The sequence below is a fragment of the Heptranchias perlo genome, chromosome 15, assembly GCF_035084215.1.
Source record: "Heptranchias perlo isolate sHepPer1 chromosome 15, sHepPer1.hap1, whole genome shotgun sequence".
Lineage (NCBI taxonomy): Eukaryota > Metazoa > Chordata > Chondrichthyes > Hexanchiformes > Hexanchidae > Heptranchias > Heptranchias perlo.
In genome coordinates this window covers 52,426,745-52,440,430 of record NC_090339.1, presented here as the reverse complement: position 1 = coordinate 52,440,430, position 13,686 = coordinate 52,426,745, and positions in this window count along the sequence as shown.

Sequence of the window (13,686 nt, the reverse complement as noted above, 5' to 3'; positions counted from 1 at the left end):
AGGGGTAGAGTATCAGGAGCTGTTTGAAGGGTAGAGTATCAGGAGCTGTTTGAGGGGTAGAGTAACATGTGCTGTTTGAGGGGTAGAGTATCAGGAGCTGTTTGAAGGGTAGAGTATCAGGAGCTATTTGAGGGGTAGAGTATCAGGAGCAATTTGAGGAGTAGAGTATCACGAGCTGTTTGAGGAGTGGAGTATCAGGAGCTGTTTGAACGGTAGAGTATCAGGAGCTGTTTGAGTGGGAGAGTAACAGGTGCTGTTTGAGGGGTAGAGTATCAGGAGCTGTTTGAAGGGTAGAGTAACAGGTGCTGTTTGAGGGGTAGAGTATCAGGAGCTGTTTGAAGGGTAGAGTATCAGGAGCTGTTTGAAGGGTAGAGTATCAGGAGCTGTTTTAAGGGTAGAGTATCAGGAGCTGTTTGAGGGGTAGAGTAACAGGTGCTGTTTGAGGGGTAGAGTATCAGGAGCTGTTTGAAGGGTAGAGTATCAGGAGCTGTTTGAAGGGTAGAGTATCAGGAGCTGTTTGAGCTGTGGAGTATCAGGAGCTATTTGAGGGGTAGTGTATCAGGATCTGTTTGATGGGTAGATTATCAGGAGCTGTTTGAAGGATCGAGTTTCAGGAACTGTTTGAAGGGTAGAGTATCAGGGACTGTTTGAAGGGTCGAGTATCAGGAGCTTTTTGAGGGGTGGAGTATCAGGAGCTGTTTGAGGGGTCGAGTATCAGCAGCTGTTTGAAGGGTAGAGTATCAGGAGCTGTTTGAGGGGTAGAGTATCAGGAGCTGTTTGAGGGGTAGAGTATCAGGAGCTATTTGAGGGGTAGCGTATCAAGAGCTGTTTGAGGGGTAGATTTTCAGTAGCTGTTTGAGGTATAAAGTATCAGGAGCTGTTTGAGGGGTAGAGTATCAGCAGCTGTTTGAGGGGTAAAGTATCAGTAGCTGTTTGAGGTATAAAGTATCAGGAGCTGTTTGAGGGGTAAAGTATCAGGAGCTGTTTGAAGGGTAGAGTATCAGGAGCTATTTGAGGGGTAGATTATCAGGAGCTATTTGAGGGGTAGATTATCAGGAGCTGTTTGAGGAGCAGAGTATCAGGAGCTGTTTGAAGGGTAGATTATCAGGAGCTGTTTGAGGGGTAGAGTAACAGGTGCTGTTTGAAGGGTAGAGTATCAGGAGCTGTTTGAGGGGTAGATTATCAGGAGCTGTTTGAGGAGTGGAGTATCAGGAGCTTTTTGAGGGGTAGATTATCAGGAGCTGTTTGAGGAGTAGAGTATCAGGAGCCTTTTGAGGGGTAGATTATCAGGAGCTGTTTGAGGAGTGCAGTATCAGGAGCTGTTTGAAGGGTAGAGTATCAGGAGCTGTTTGAGGGGTAGATTATCAGGAGCTGTTTGAGGGGTAGAGTATCAGGAGCTGTTTGAAGGGTAGAGCATCAGGAACTGATTGAAGGGTAGAGTATCAGGAGCTGTTTGAGCTGAAGATTATCAGGAGCTGTTTGAAGGGTAGACTATCAGGAGCTGTTTGAGGGGCAGAGTATCAGGAGCTGTTTGAAGGGTCGAGTATCAGGAGCTGTTTGAGGGGTAGAGTATCAGGAGCTGTTTGAGGAGTGGAGTATCAGGAGCTGTTTGAAGGGTAGAGTATCAGGAGCTGTTTGAGGGGTAGAGTATCAGGAACTGTTTGAGGGGTAGATTATCAGGAGCTGTTTGAGGGGTAGATTATCAGGAGCAATTTGAGGAGTAGAGTATCAGGAGCTGTTTGAGGGGTAGAGTAACAGGTGCTTTTTGAGGGGTAGATTATCAGGAGCTGTTTGAGGGGTAGAGTATCAGGAGCTGTTTGAGGAGTGGAGTATCAGGTGCTGTTTGAGGGGTAGAGCATCAGGAGCTGTTTGAAGGGTAGAGTATCAGGAGCTGTTTGAGGAGTAGAGTATCAGGAGCTGTTTGAAGGGTAGAGTATCAGGAGCTGTTTGAGGGGTAGAGTATCAGGAGCTGTTTGAAGGGTAGAGTATCAGGAGCTGTTTGAGGGGTAGAGTAACATGTGCTGTTTGAGGGGTAGAGTATCAGGAGCTGTTTGAAGGGTGGAGTATCAGGAGCTATTTGAGGGGTAGAGTATCAGGAGCAATTTGAGGAGTAGAGTATCACGAGCTGTTTGAGGAGTGGAGTATCAGGAGCTGTTTGAACGGTAGAGTATCAGGAGCTGTTTGAGGGGTAGAGTAACAGGTGCTGTTTGAGGAGTAGAGTATCAGGAGCTGTTTGAAGGGTAGAGTAACAGGTGCTGTTTGAGGGGTAGAGTATCAGGAGCTGTTTGAAGGGTAGAGTATCAGGAGCTGTTTGAGGGGTAGAGTATCAGGAGCTGTTTGAAGGGTAGAGTATCAGGAGCTGTTTGAGGGGTAGAGTAACAGGTGCTGATTGAAGGGTAGAGTATCAGGAGCTGTTTGAAGGGTAGAGTAACAGGTGCTGTTTGAGGGGTAGATTATCAGGATCTGTTTGAGGGGTAGAGTATCAGGAGCTGTTTGAGGGGTAGAGTATCAGGAGCTCTTTGAAGGGTAGATTATCAGGAGCTGTTTGAGGGGTAGATTATCAGGAGCTGTTTGAGGAGTGGAGTATCAGGAGCTGTATGAGGGGTAGATTATCAGCAGCTGTTTGAGGGGTAGATTATCAGGAGCTGTTTGAGGGGTAGAGTATCAGGAGCTTTTTGAGGAGTAGAGTATCAGGAGCTGTTTGAAGGGTAGATTATCAGGAGCAATTTGAGGAGTAGAGTATCTGGAGCTGTTTGAGGGGTAGAGTATCAGGAGATGTTTGAAGGGTAGAGTATCAGGAGCTGTTTGAGCGGTAGAGTATCAGGAGCTGTTTGAGGGGCAGAGTATCAGGAGCTGTTTGAGGGGCAGAGTATCAGGAGCTGTTTGTGGAGTGGAGTATCAGGAGCTGTTTGAAGGGTAGAGTATCAGGAGCTGTTTGAAGGGTAGAGTATCACGAGCTGTTTGAGGGGTAGAGTATCAGGAGCTTTTTGAGGGGTAGAGTATCAGGAGCTGTTTGAGGGGTAGAGTATCAGGAGCTGTTTGAGGAGTAGAGTATCAGGAGCTGTTTGAACGGTAGAGTTTCAGGAGCTGTTTGAGGAGTAGAGTATCAGGAGCTTTTTGAGGGGTAGAGTATCAGGAGCTGTTTGAGGGGTAGAGTATCACGAGCTGTTTGAGGGGTAGAGTATCAGGAGCTGTTTGAAGGGTAGAGTATCAGGAGCTGTTTGAGGGGTAGATTATCAGGAGCTGTTTGAGGAGTCGAGTATCAGGAGCTGTTTGAGGGGTAGAGTATCAGGAGCTGTTTGAAGGGTAGATTATCAGGAGCTGTTTGAGGGGTAGATTATCAGGAGCTGTTTGAGGGGTAGAGTATCAGGAGCTGTTTGAGGGGCAGATTATCAGCAGCTGTTTGAGGGGTAGATTATCAGGAGCTATTTGAGGGGTAGAGTATCACGAGCTGTTTGAGGAGTGGAGTATCAGGAGCTGTTTGAAGGGTCGAGTATCAGGAGCTGTTTGAGGGGTAGAGTATCAGGAGCTGATTGAGGAGTAGAGTATCAGGAGCTTTTTGAGGGGTAGAGTATCAGGAGCTGTTTGAGGGGTAGAGTATCAGGAGCTGTTTGAAGGGTCGAGTAACAGGTGCTGTTTGAGGGGTAGAGTATCAGGAGCTGTTTGAAGGGTAGAGTATCAGGAGCTGTTTGAAGGGTAGAGTATCAGGAGCTGTTTTAAGGGTAGAGTATCAGGAGCTGTTTGAGGGGTAGAGTAACAGGTGCTGTTTGAGGGGTAGAGTATCAGGAGCTGTTTGAAGGGTAGAGTATCAGGAGCTGTTTGAAGGGTAGAGTATCAGGAGCTGTTTGAGCTGTGGAGTATCAGGAGCTATTTGAGGGGTAGTGTATCAGGATCTGTTTGATGGGTAGATTATCAGGAGCTGTTTGAAGGATCGAGTTTCAGGAACTGTTTGAAGGGTAGAGTATCAGGGACTGTTTGAAGGGTCGAGTATCAGGAGCTGTTTGAAGGGTCGAATATCAGGAGCTGTTTGAGGGGTAAAGTATCAGGAGCTGTTTGAGGGGTAGAGTATCAGGAGCTTTTTGAGGGGTGGAGTATCAGGAGCTGTTTGAGGGGTCGAGTATCAGCAGCTGTTTGAAGGGTAGAGTATCAGGAGCTGTTTGAGGGGTAGAGTATCAGGAGCTGTTTGAGGGGTAGAGTATCAGGAGCTATTTGAGGGGTAGCGTCTCAAGAGCTGTTTGAGGGGTAGATTTTCAGTAGCTGTTTGAGGTATAAAGTATCAGGAGCTGTTTGAGGGGTAGAGTATCAGCAGCTGTTTGAGGGGTAAAGTATCAGTAGCTGTTTGAGGTATAAAGTATCAGGAGCTGTTTGAGGGGTAAAGTATCAGGAGCTGTTTGAAGGGTAGAGTATCAGGAGCTATTTGAGGGGTAGATTATCAGGAGCTATTTGAGGGGTAGATTATCAGGAGCTGTTTGAGGAGCAGAGTATCAGGAGCTGTTTGAAGGGTAGATTATCAGGAGCTGTTTGAGGGGTAGAGTAACAGGTGCTGTTTGAAGGGTAGAGTATCAGGAGCTGTTTGAGGGGTAGATTATCAGGAGCTGTTTGAGGAGTGGAGTATCAGGAGCTTTTTGAGGGGTAGATTATCAGGAGCTGTTTGAGGAGTAGAGTATCAGGAGCTTTTTGAGGGGTAGATTATCAGGAGCTGTTTGAGGAGTGCAGTATCAGGAGCTGTTTGAAGGGTAGAGTATCAGGAGCTGTTTGAGGGGTAGATTATCAGGAGCTGTTTGAGGGGTAGAGTATCAGGAGCTGTTTGAAGGGTAGAGCATCAGGAACTGATTGAAGGGTAGAGTATCAGGAGCTGTTTGAGCTGAAGATTATCAGGAGCTGTTTGAAGGGTAGACTATCAGGAGCTGTTTGAGGGGCAGAGTATCAGGAGCTGTTTGAAGGGTCGAGTATCAGGAGCTGTTTGAGGGGTGAGTATCAGGAGCTGTTTGAGGAGTGGAGTATCAGGAGCTGTTTGAAGGGTAGAGTATCAGGAGCTGTTTGAGGGGTAGAGTATCAGGAACTGTTTGAGGGGTAGATTATCAGGAGCTGTTTGAGGGGTAGATTATCAGGAGCAATTTGAGGAGTAGAGTATCAGGAGCTGTTTGAGGGGTAGAGTAACAGGTGCTTTTTGAGGGGTAGATTATCAGGAGCTGTTTGAGGGGTAGAGTATCAGGAGCTGTTTGAGGAGTGGAGTATCAGGTGCTGTTTGAGGGGTAGAGCATCAGGAGCTGTTTGAAGGGTAGAGTATCAGGAGCTGTTTGAGGAGTAGAGTATCAGGAGCTGTTTGAAGGGTAGAGTATCAGGAGCTGTTTGAGGGGTAGAGTATCAGGAGCTGTTTGAAGGGTAGAGTATCAGGAGCTGTTTGAGGGGTAGAGTAACATGTGCTGTTTGAGGGGTAGAGTATCAGGAGCTGTTTGAAGGGTAGAGTATCAGGAGCTATTTGAGGGGTAGAGTATCAGGAGCAATTTGAGGAGTAGAGTATCACGAGCTGTTTGAGGAGTGGAGTATCAGGAGCTGTTTGAACGGTAGAGTATCAGGAGCTGTTTGAGGGGTAGAGTAACAGGTGCTGTTTGAGGGGTAGAGTATCAGGAGCTGTTTGAAGGGTAGAGTATCAGGAGCTGTTTGAGGGGTAGAGTATCAGGAGCTGTTTGAAGGGTAGAGTATCAGGAGCTGTTTGAGGGGTAGAGTAACAGGTGCTGATTGAAGGGTAGAGTATCAGGAGCTGTTTGAAGGGTAGAGTAACAGGTGCTGTTTGAGGGGTAGATTATCAGGAGCTGTTTGAGGGGTAGAGTATCAGGAGCTGTTTGAGGGGTAGAGTATCAGGAGCTCTTTGAAGGGTAGATTATCAGGAGCTGTTTGAGGGGCAGATTATCAGGAGCTGTTTGAGGAGTGGAGTATCAGGAGCTGTATGAGGGGTAGATTATCAGCAGCTGTTTGAGGGGTAGATTATCAGGAGCTGTTTGAGGGGTAGATTATCAGGAGCAATTTGAGGAGTAGAGTATCTGGAGCTGTTTGAGGGGTAGAGTATCAGGAGATGTTTGAAGGGTAGAGTATCAGGAGCTGTTTGAGCGGTAGAGTATCAGGAGCTGTTTGAAGTGTAGAGTATCAGGAGCTGTTTGAGGGGCAGAGTATCAGGAGCTGTTTGTGGAGTGGAGTATCAGGAGCTGTTTGAAGGGTAGAGTATCAGGAGCTGTTTGAAGGGTAGAGTATCACGAGCTGTTTGAGGGGTAGAGTATCAGGAGCTTTTTGAGGGGTAGAGTATCAGGAGCTGTTTGAGGGGTAGAGTATCACGAGCTGTTTGAGGGGTAGAGTATCAGGAGCTGTTTGAAGGGTAGAGTATCAGGAGCTGTTTGAGGGGTAGATTATCAGGAGCTGTTTGAGGAGTCGAGTATCAGGAGCTGTTTGAGGGGTAGAGTATCAGGAGCTGTTTGAAGGGTAGATTATCAGGAGCTGTTTGAGGGGTAGATTATCAGGAGCTGTTTGAGGGGTAGAGTATCAGGAGCTGTTTGAGGGGCAGATTATCAGCAGCTGTTTGAGGGGTAGATTATCAGGAGCTATTTGAGGGGTAGAGTATCACGAGCTGTTTGAGGAGTGGAGTATCAGGAGCTGTTTGAAGGGTCGAGTATCAGGAGCTGTTTGAGGGGTAGAGTAACAGGTGCTGTTTGAGGGGTAGAGTATCAGGAGCTGTTTGAAGGGTAGAGTATCAGGAGCTGTTTGAGGGGTAGAGTAACATGTGCTGTTTGAGGGGTAGAGTATCAGGAGCTGTTTGAAGGGTAGAGTATCAGGAGCTATTTGAGGGGTAGAGTATCAGGAGCAATTTGAGGAGTAGAGTATCAGGAGCTGTTTGAGGAGTGGAGTATCAGGAGCTGTTTGAACGGTAGAGTATCAGGAGCTGTTTGAAGGGTAGAGTAACAGGTGCTGTTTGAGGGGTAGAGTATCAGGAGCTGTTTGAAGGGTAGAGTATCAGGAGCTGTTTGAAGGGTAGAGTATCAGGAGCTGTTTTAAGGGTAGAGTATCAGGAGCTGTTTGAGTGGTAGAGTAACAGGTGCTGTTTGAGGGGTAGAGTATCAGGAGCTGTTTGAAGGGTAGAGTATCAGGAGCTGTTTGAAGGGTAGAGTATCAGGAGCTGTTTGAAGGGTCGAGTATCAGGAGCTGTTTGAGCTGTGGAGTATCAGGAGCTATTTGAGGGGTAGTGTATCAGGATCTGTTTGATGGGTAGATTATCAGGAGCTGTTTGAAGGATCGAGTTTCAGGAACTGTTTGAAGGGTAGAGTATCAGGGACTGTTTGAAGGGTCGAGTATCAGGAGCTGTTTGAAGGGTCGAATATCAGGAGCTGTTTGAGGGGTAAAGTATCAGGAGCTGTTTGAGGGGTAGAGTATCAGGAGCTTTTTGAGGGGTGGAGTATCAGGAGCTGTTTGAGGGGTCGAGTATCAGGAGCTATTTGAGGGGTAGCGTATCAAGAGCTGTTTGAGGGGTAGATTTTCAGTAGCTGTTTGAGGTATAAAGTATCAGGAGCTGTTTGAGGGGTAGAGTATCAGCAGCTGTTTGAGGGGTAAAGTATCAGTAGCTGTTTGAGGTATAAAGTATCAGGAGCTGTTTGAGGGGTAAAGTATCAGGAGCTGTTTGAAGGGTAGAGTATCAGGAGCTATTTGAGGGGTAGATTATCAGGAGCTATTTGAGGGGTAGATTGTCAGGAGCTGTTTGAGGAGCAGAGTATCAGGAGCTGTTTGAAGGGTAGATTATCAGGAGCTGTTTGAGGGGTAGAGTAACAGGTGCTGTTTGAAGGGTAGAGTATCAGGAGCTGTTTGAGGGGTAGATTATCAGGAGCTGTTTGAGGAGTGGAGTATCAGGAGCTTTTTGAGGGGTAGATTATCAGGAGCTGTTTGAGGAGTAGAGTATCAGGAGCTTTTTGAGGGGTAGATTATCAGGAGCTGTTTGAGGAGTGCAGTATCAGGAGCTGTTTGAAGGGTAGAGTATCAGGAGCTGTTTGAGGGGTAGATTATCAGGAGCTGTTTGAGGTGAAGATTATCAGGAGCTGTTTGAGGGGTAGAGTATCAGGAGCTGTTTGAAGGGTAGAGCATCAGGAACTGATTGAAGGGTAGAGTATCAGGAGCTGTTTGAGCTGAAGATTATCAGGAGCTGTTTGAAGGGTAGACTATCAGGAGCTGTTTGAGGGGTAGAGTATCAGGAGCTGTTTGAAGGGTCGAGTATCTGGAGCTGTTTGAGGGGTAGAGTATCAGGAGCTGTTTGAGGAGTGGAGTATCAGGAGCTGTTTTAAGGGTAGAATATCAGGAGCTGTTTGAGGGGTAGAGTATCAGGAACTGTTTGAGGGGTAGATTATCAGGAGCTGTTTGAGGGGTAGATTATCAGGAGCAATTTGAGGAGTAGAGTATCAGGAGCTGTTTGAGGGGTAGAGTAACAGGAGCTTTTTGAGGGGTAGATTATCAGGAGCTGTTTGAGGGGTAGAGTATCAGGAGCTGTTTGAGGAGTGGAGTATCAGGAGCTGTTTGAAGGGTAGTGTATCAGGAGCTATTTGAGGGGTAGAGTATCAGGAGCTGTTTGAGGAGTAGAGTATCAGGAGCTGTTTGAAGGGTAGAGTATCAGGAGCTGTTTGAGGGGTAGAGTATCAGGAGCTGTTTGAAGGGTAGAGTATCAGGAGCTGTTTGAGGGGTAGAGTAACATGTGCTGTTTGAGGGGTAGAGTATCAGGAGCTGTTTGAAGGGTAGAGTATCAGGAGCTATTTGAGGGGTAGAGTATCAGGAGCAATTTGAGGAGTAGAGTATCACGAGCTGTTTGAGGAGTGGAGTATCAGGAGCTGTTTGAACGGTAGAGTATCAGGAGCTGTTTGAGGGGTAGAGTAACAGGTGCTGTTTGAGGAGTAGAGTATCAGGAGCTGTTTGAAGGGTAGAGTAACAGGTGCTGTTTGAGGGGTAGAGTATCAGGAGCTGTTTGAAGGGTAGAGTATCAGGAGCTGTTTGAGGGGTAGAGTATCAGGAGCTGTTTGAAGGGTAGAGTATCAGGAGCTGTTTGAGGGGTAGAGTAACAGGTGCTGTTTGAAGGGTAGAGTATCAGGAGCTGTTTGAAGGGTAGAGTAACAGGTGCTGTTTGAGGGGTAGATTATCAGGAGCTGTTTGAGGGGTAGAGTATCAGGAGCTGTTTGAGGGGTAGAGTATCAGGAGCTGTTTGAAGGGTAGATTATCAGGAGCTGTATGAGGGGTAGATTATCAGGAGCTGTTTGAGGGGTAGAGTATCAGGAGCTGTATGAGGGGTAGATTATCAGCAGCTGTTTGAGGGGTAGATTATCAGGAGCTGTTTGAGGGGTAGAGTATCAGGAGCTTTTTGAGGAGTAGAATATCAGGAGCTGTTTGAAGGGTAGATTATCAGGAGCAATTTGAGGAGTAGAGTATCTGGAGCTGTTTGAGGGGTAGAGTATCAGGAGCTGTTTGAAGGGTAGAGTATCAGGAGCTGTTTGAGCGGTAGAGTATCAGGAGCTGTTTGAAGGGTAGAGTATCAGGAGCTGTTTGAGGGGCAGAGTATCAGGAGCTGTTTGTGGAGTGGAGTATCAGGAGCTGTTTGAAGGGTAGAGTATCAGGAGCTGTTTGAAGGGTAGAGTATCACGAGCTGTTTGAGGGGTAGAGTATCAGGAGCTTTTTGAGGGGTAGAGTATCAGGAGCTGTTTGAGGGGTGGAGTATCAGGAGCTGTTTGAGGAGTAGAGTATCAGGAGCTGTTTGAAGGGTAGAGTATCAGGAGCTGTTTGAGGAGTGGAGTATCAGGAGCTTTTTGAGGGGTAGAGTATCAGGAGCTGTTTGAGGGGTAGAGTATCACGAGCTGTTTGAGGGGTAGAGTATCAGGAGCTGTTTGAAGGGTAGAGTATCAGGAGCTGTTTGAGGGGTAGATTATCAGGAGCTGTTTGAGGAGTCGAGTATCAGGAGCTGTTTGAGGGGTAGAGTATCAGGAGCTGTTTGAAGGGTAGATTATCAGGAGCTGTTTGAGGGGTAGATTATCAGGAGCTGTTTGAGGGGTAGAGTATCAGGAGCTGTTTGAGGGGCAGATTATCAGCAGCTGTTTGAGGGGTAGATTATCAGGAGCTGTTTGAGGGGTAGATTATCAGGAGCTGTTTGAGGGGTAGAGTATCAGGAGCTTTTTGAGGAGTAGAGTATCAGGAGCTGTTTGAAGGGTAGAGTATCAGGAGCTATTTGAGGGGTAGATTATCAGGAGCTGTTTGAGGGGTAGATTATCAGGAGCAATTTGAGGAGTAGAGTATCAGGAGCTGTTTGAGGGGTAGAGTATCAGGAGCTGTTTGAAGGGTCGAGTATCAGGAGCTGTTTGAGGAGTGGAGTATCAGGAGCTGTTTTAAGGGTAGAGTATCAGGAGCTGTTTGAGGGGTAGAGTATCAGGAACTGTTTGAGGGGTAGATTATCAGGAGCTGTTTGAGGGGTAGATTATCAGGAGCAATTTGAGGAGTAGAGTATCAGGAGCTGTTTGAGGGGTAGAGTCACAGGAGCTTTTTGAGGGGTAGATTATCAGGAGCTGTTTGAGGGGTAGAGTATCAGGAGCTGTTTGAGGAGTGGAGTATCAGGAGCTGTTTGAAGGGTAGTGTATCAGGAGCTATTTGAGGGGTAGAGTATCAGGAGCTGTTTGAGGAGTAGAGTATCAGGAGCTGTTTGAAGGGTAGAGTATCAGGAGCTGTTTGAGGGGTAGAGTAACAGGTGCTGTTTGAAGGGTAGAGTATCAGGAGCTATTTGAGGGGTCGAGTATCACGAGCTGTTTGAGGAGTGGAGTATCAGGAGCTGTTTGAAGGGTCGAGTATCAGGAGCTGTTTGAGGGGTAGAGTAACAGGTGCTGTTTGAGGGGTAGAGTATCAGGAGCTGTTTGAAGGGTAGAGTATCAGGAGCTGTTTGAGGGGTAGAGTAACATGTGCTGTTTGAGGGGTAGAGTATCAGGAGCTGTTTGAAGGGTAGAGTATCAGGAGCTATTTGAGGGGTAGAGTATCAGGAGCAATTTGAGGAGTAGAGTATCACGAGCTGTTTGAGGAGTGGAGTATCAGGAGCTGTTTGAACGGTAGAGTATCAGGAGCTGTTTGAGGGGTAGAGTAACAGGTGCTGTTTGAGGGGTAGAGTATCAGGAGCTGTTTGAAGGGTAGAGTAACAGGTGCTGTTTGAGGGGTGGAGTATCAGGAGCTGTTTGAAGGGTAGAGTATCAGGAGCTGTTTGAAGGGTAGAGTATCAGGAGCTGTTTTAAGGGTAGAGTATCAGGAGCTGTTTGAGGGGTAGAGTAACAGGTGCTGTTTGAGGGGTAGAGTATCAGGAGCTGTTTGAAGGGTAGAGTATCAGGAGCTGTTTGAAGGGTAGAGTATCAGGAGCTGTTTGAGGGGGAGAGTATCAGGAGCTGTTTGAAGGGTAGAGTATCAGGAGCTGTTTGAGGGGTAGATTATCAGGAGCTGTTTGAGGGGTAGAGTATCAGGAGCTGTTTGAGGGGTAGAGTATCAGGAGCTGTTTGAAGGGTAGATTATCAGGAGCTGTATGAGGGGTAGATTATCAGGAGCTGTTTGAGGGGTAGAGTATCAGGAGCTGTATGAGGGGTAGATTATCAGCAGCTGTTTGAGGGGTAGATTATCAGGAGCTGTTTGAGGGGTAGAGTATCAGGAGCTTTTTGAGGAGTCGAGTATCAGGAGCTGTTTGAAGGGTAGATTATCAGGAGCAATTTGAGGAGTAGAGTATCTGGAGCTGTTTGAGGGGTAGAGTATCAGGAGCTGTTTGAAGGGTAGAGTATCAGGAGCTGTTTGAGCGGTAGAGTATCAGGAGCTGTTTGAAGGGTAGAGTATCAGGAGCTGTTTGAGGGGTAGAGTATCAGGAGCTGTTTGTGGAGTGGAGTATCAGGAGCTGTTTGAAGGGTAGAGTATCACGAGCTGTTTGAGGGGTAGAGTATCAGGAGCTTTTTGAGGGGTAGAGTATCAGGAGCTGTTTGAGGGGTAGAGTATCAGGAGCTGTTTGAGGAGTAGAGTATCAGGAGCTGTTTGAAGGGTAGAGTATCAGGAGCTGTTTGAGGAGTAGAGTATCAGGAGCTTTTTGAGGGGTAGAGTATCTGGAGCTGTTTGAGGGGTAGAGTATCACGAGCTGTTTGAGGGGTAGAGTATCAGGAGCTGTTTGAAGGGTAGAGTATCAGGAGCTGTTTGAGGGGTAGAGTATCAGGAGCTGTTTCAGGAGTCGAGTATCAGGAGCTGTTTGAGGGGTAGAGTATCAGGAGCTGTTTGAGGGGTAGAGTATCAGGAGCTGTTTGAGGAGCAGAGTATCAGGAGCTTTTTGAGGGGTAGAGTATCAGGAGCTGTTTGAGGGGTAGAGTATCACGAGCTGTTTGAGGGGTAGAGTATCAGGAGCTGTTTGAAGGGTAGAGTATCAGGAGCTGTTTGAGGGGTAGATTATCAGGAGCTGTTTGAGGAGTCGAGTATCAGGAGCTGTTTGAGGGGTAGAGTATCAGGAGCTGTTTGAAGGGTAGATTATCAGGAGCTGTTTGAGGGGTAGATTATCAGGAGCTGTTTGAGGGGTAGAGTATCAGGAGCTGTTTGAGGGGCAGATTATCAGCAGCTGTTTGAGGGGTAGATTATCAGGAGCTGTTTGAGGGGTAGATTATCAGGAGCTGTTTGAGGGGTAGAGTATCAGGAGCTGTTTGAGGGGTAGAGTATCAGGAGCTGTTTGAAGGGTCGAGTATCAGGAGCTGTTTGAGGGGTAGAGTATCAGTAGCTGTTTGAGGAGTGGAGTATCAGGAGCTGTTTTAAGGGTAGAGTATCAGGAGCTGTTTGAGGGGTAGAGTATCAGGAACTGTTTGAGGGGTAGATTATCAGGAGCTGTTTGAGGGGTAGATTATCAGGAGCAATTTGAGGAGTAGAGTATCAGGAGCTGTTTGAGGGGTAGAGTAACAGGAGCTTTTTGAGGGGTAGATTATCAGGAGCTGTTTGAGGGGTAGAGTATCAGGAGCTGTTTGAGGAGTGGAGTATCAGGAGCTGTTTGAAGGGTAGTGTATCAGGAGCTATTTGAGGGGTAGAGTATCAGGAGCTGTTTGAGGAGTAGAGTATCAGGAGCTGTTTGAAGGGTAGAGTATCAGGAGCTGTTTGAGGGGTAGAGTAACAGGTGCTGTTTGAAGGGTAGAGTATCAGGAGCTATTTGAGGGGTAGATTATCAGGAGCTGTTTGAGGGGTAGATTATCAGGAGCTATTTGAGGGGTAGAGTATCACGAGCTGTTTGAGGAGTGGAGTATCAGGAGCTGTTTGAAGGGTCGAGTATCAGGAGCTGTTTGAGGGGTAGAGTAACAGGTGCTGTTTGAGGGGTAGAGTATCAGGAGCTGTTTGAAGGGTAGAGTATCAGGAGCTGTTTGAGGGGTAGAGTAACATGTGCTGTTTGAGGGGTAGAGTATCAGGAGCTGTTTGAAGGGTAGAGTATCAGGAGCTATTTGAGGGGTAGAGTATCAGGAGCAATTTGAGGAGTAGAGTATCACGAGCTGTTTGAGGAGTGGAGTATCAGGAGCTGTTTGAACGGCAGAGTATCAGGAGCTGTTTGAGGGGTAGAGTAACAGGTGCTGTTTGAGGAGTAGAGTATCAGGAGCTGTTTGAAGGGTAGAGTAACAGGTGCTGTTTGAAGGGTAGAGT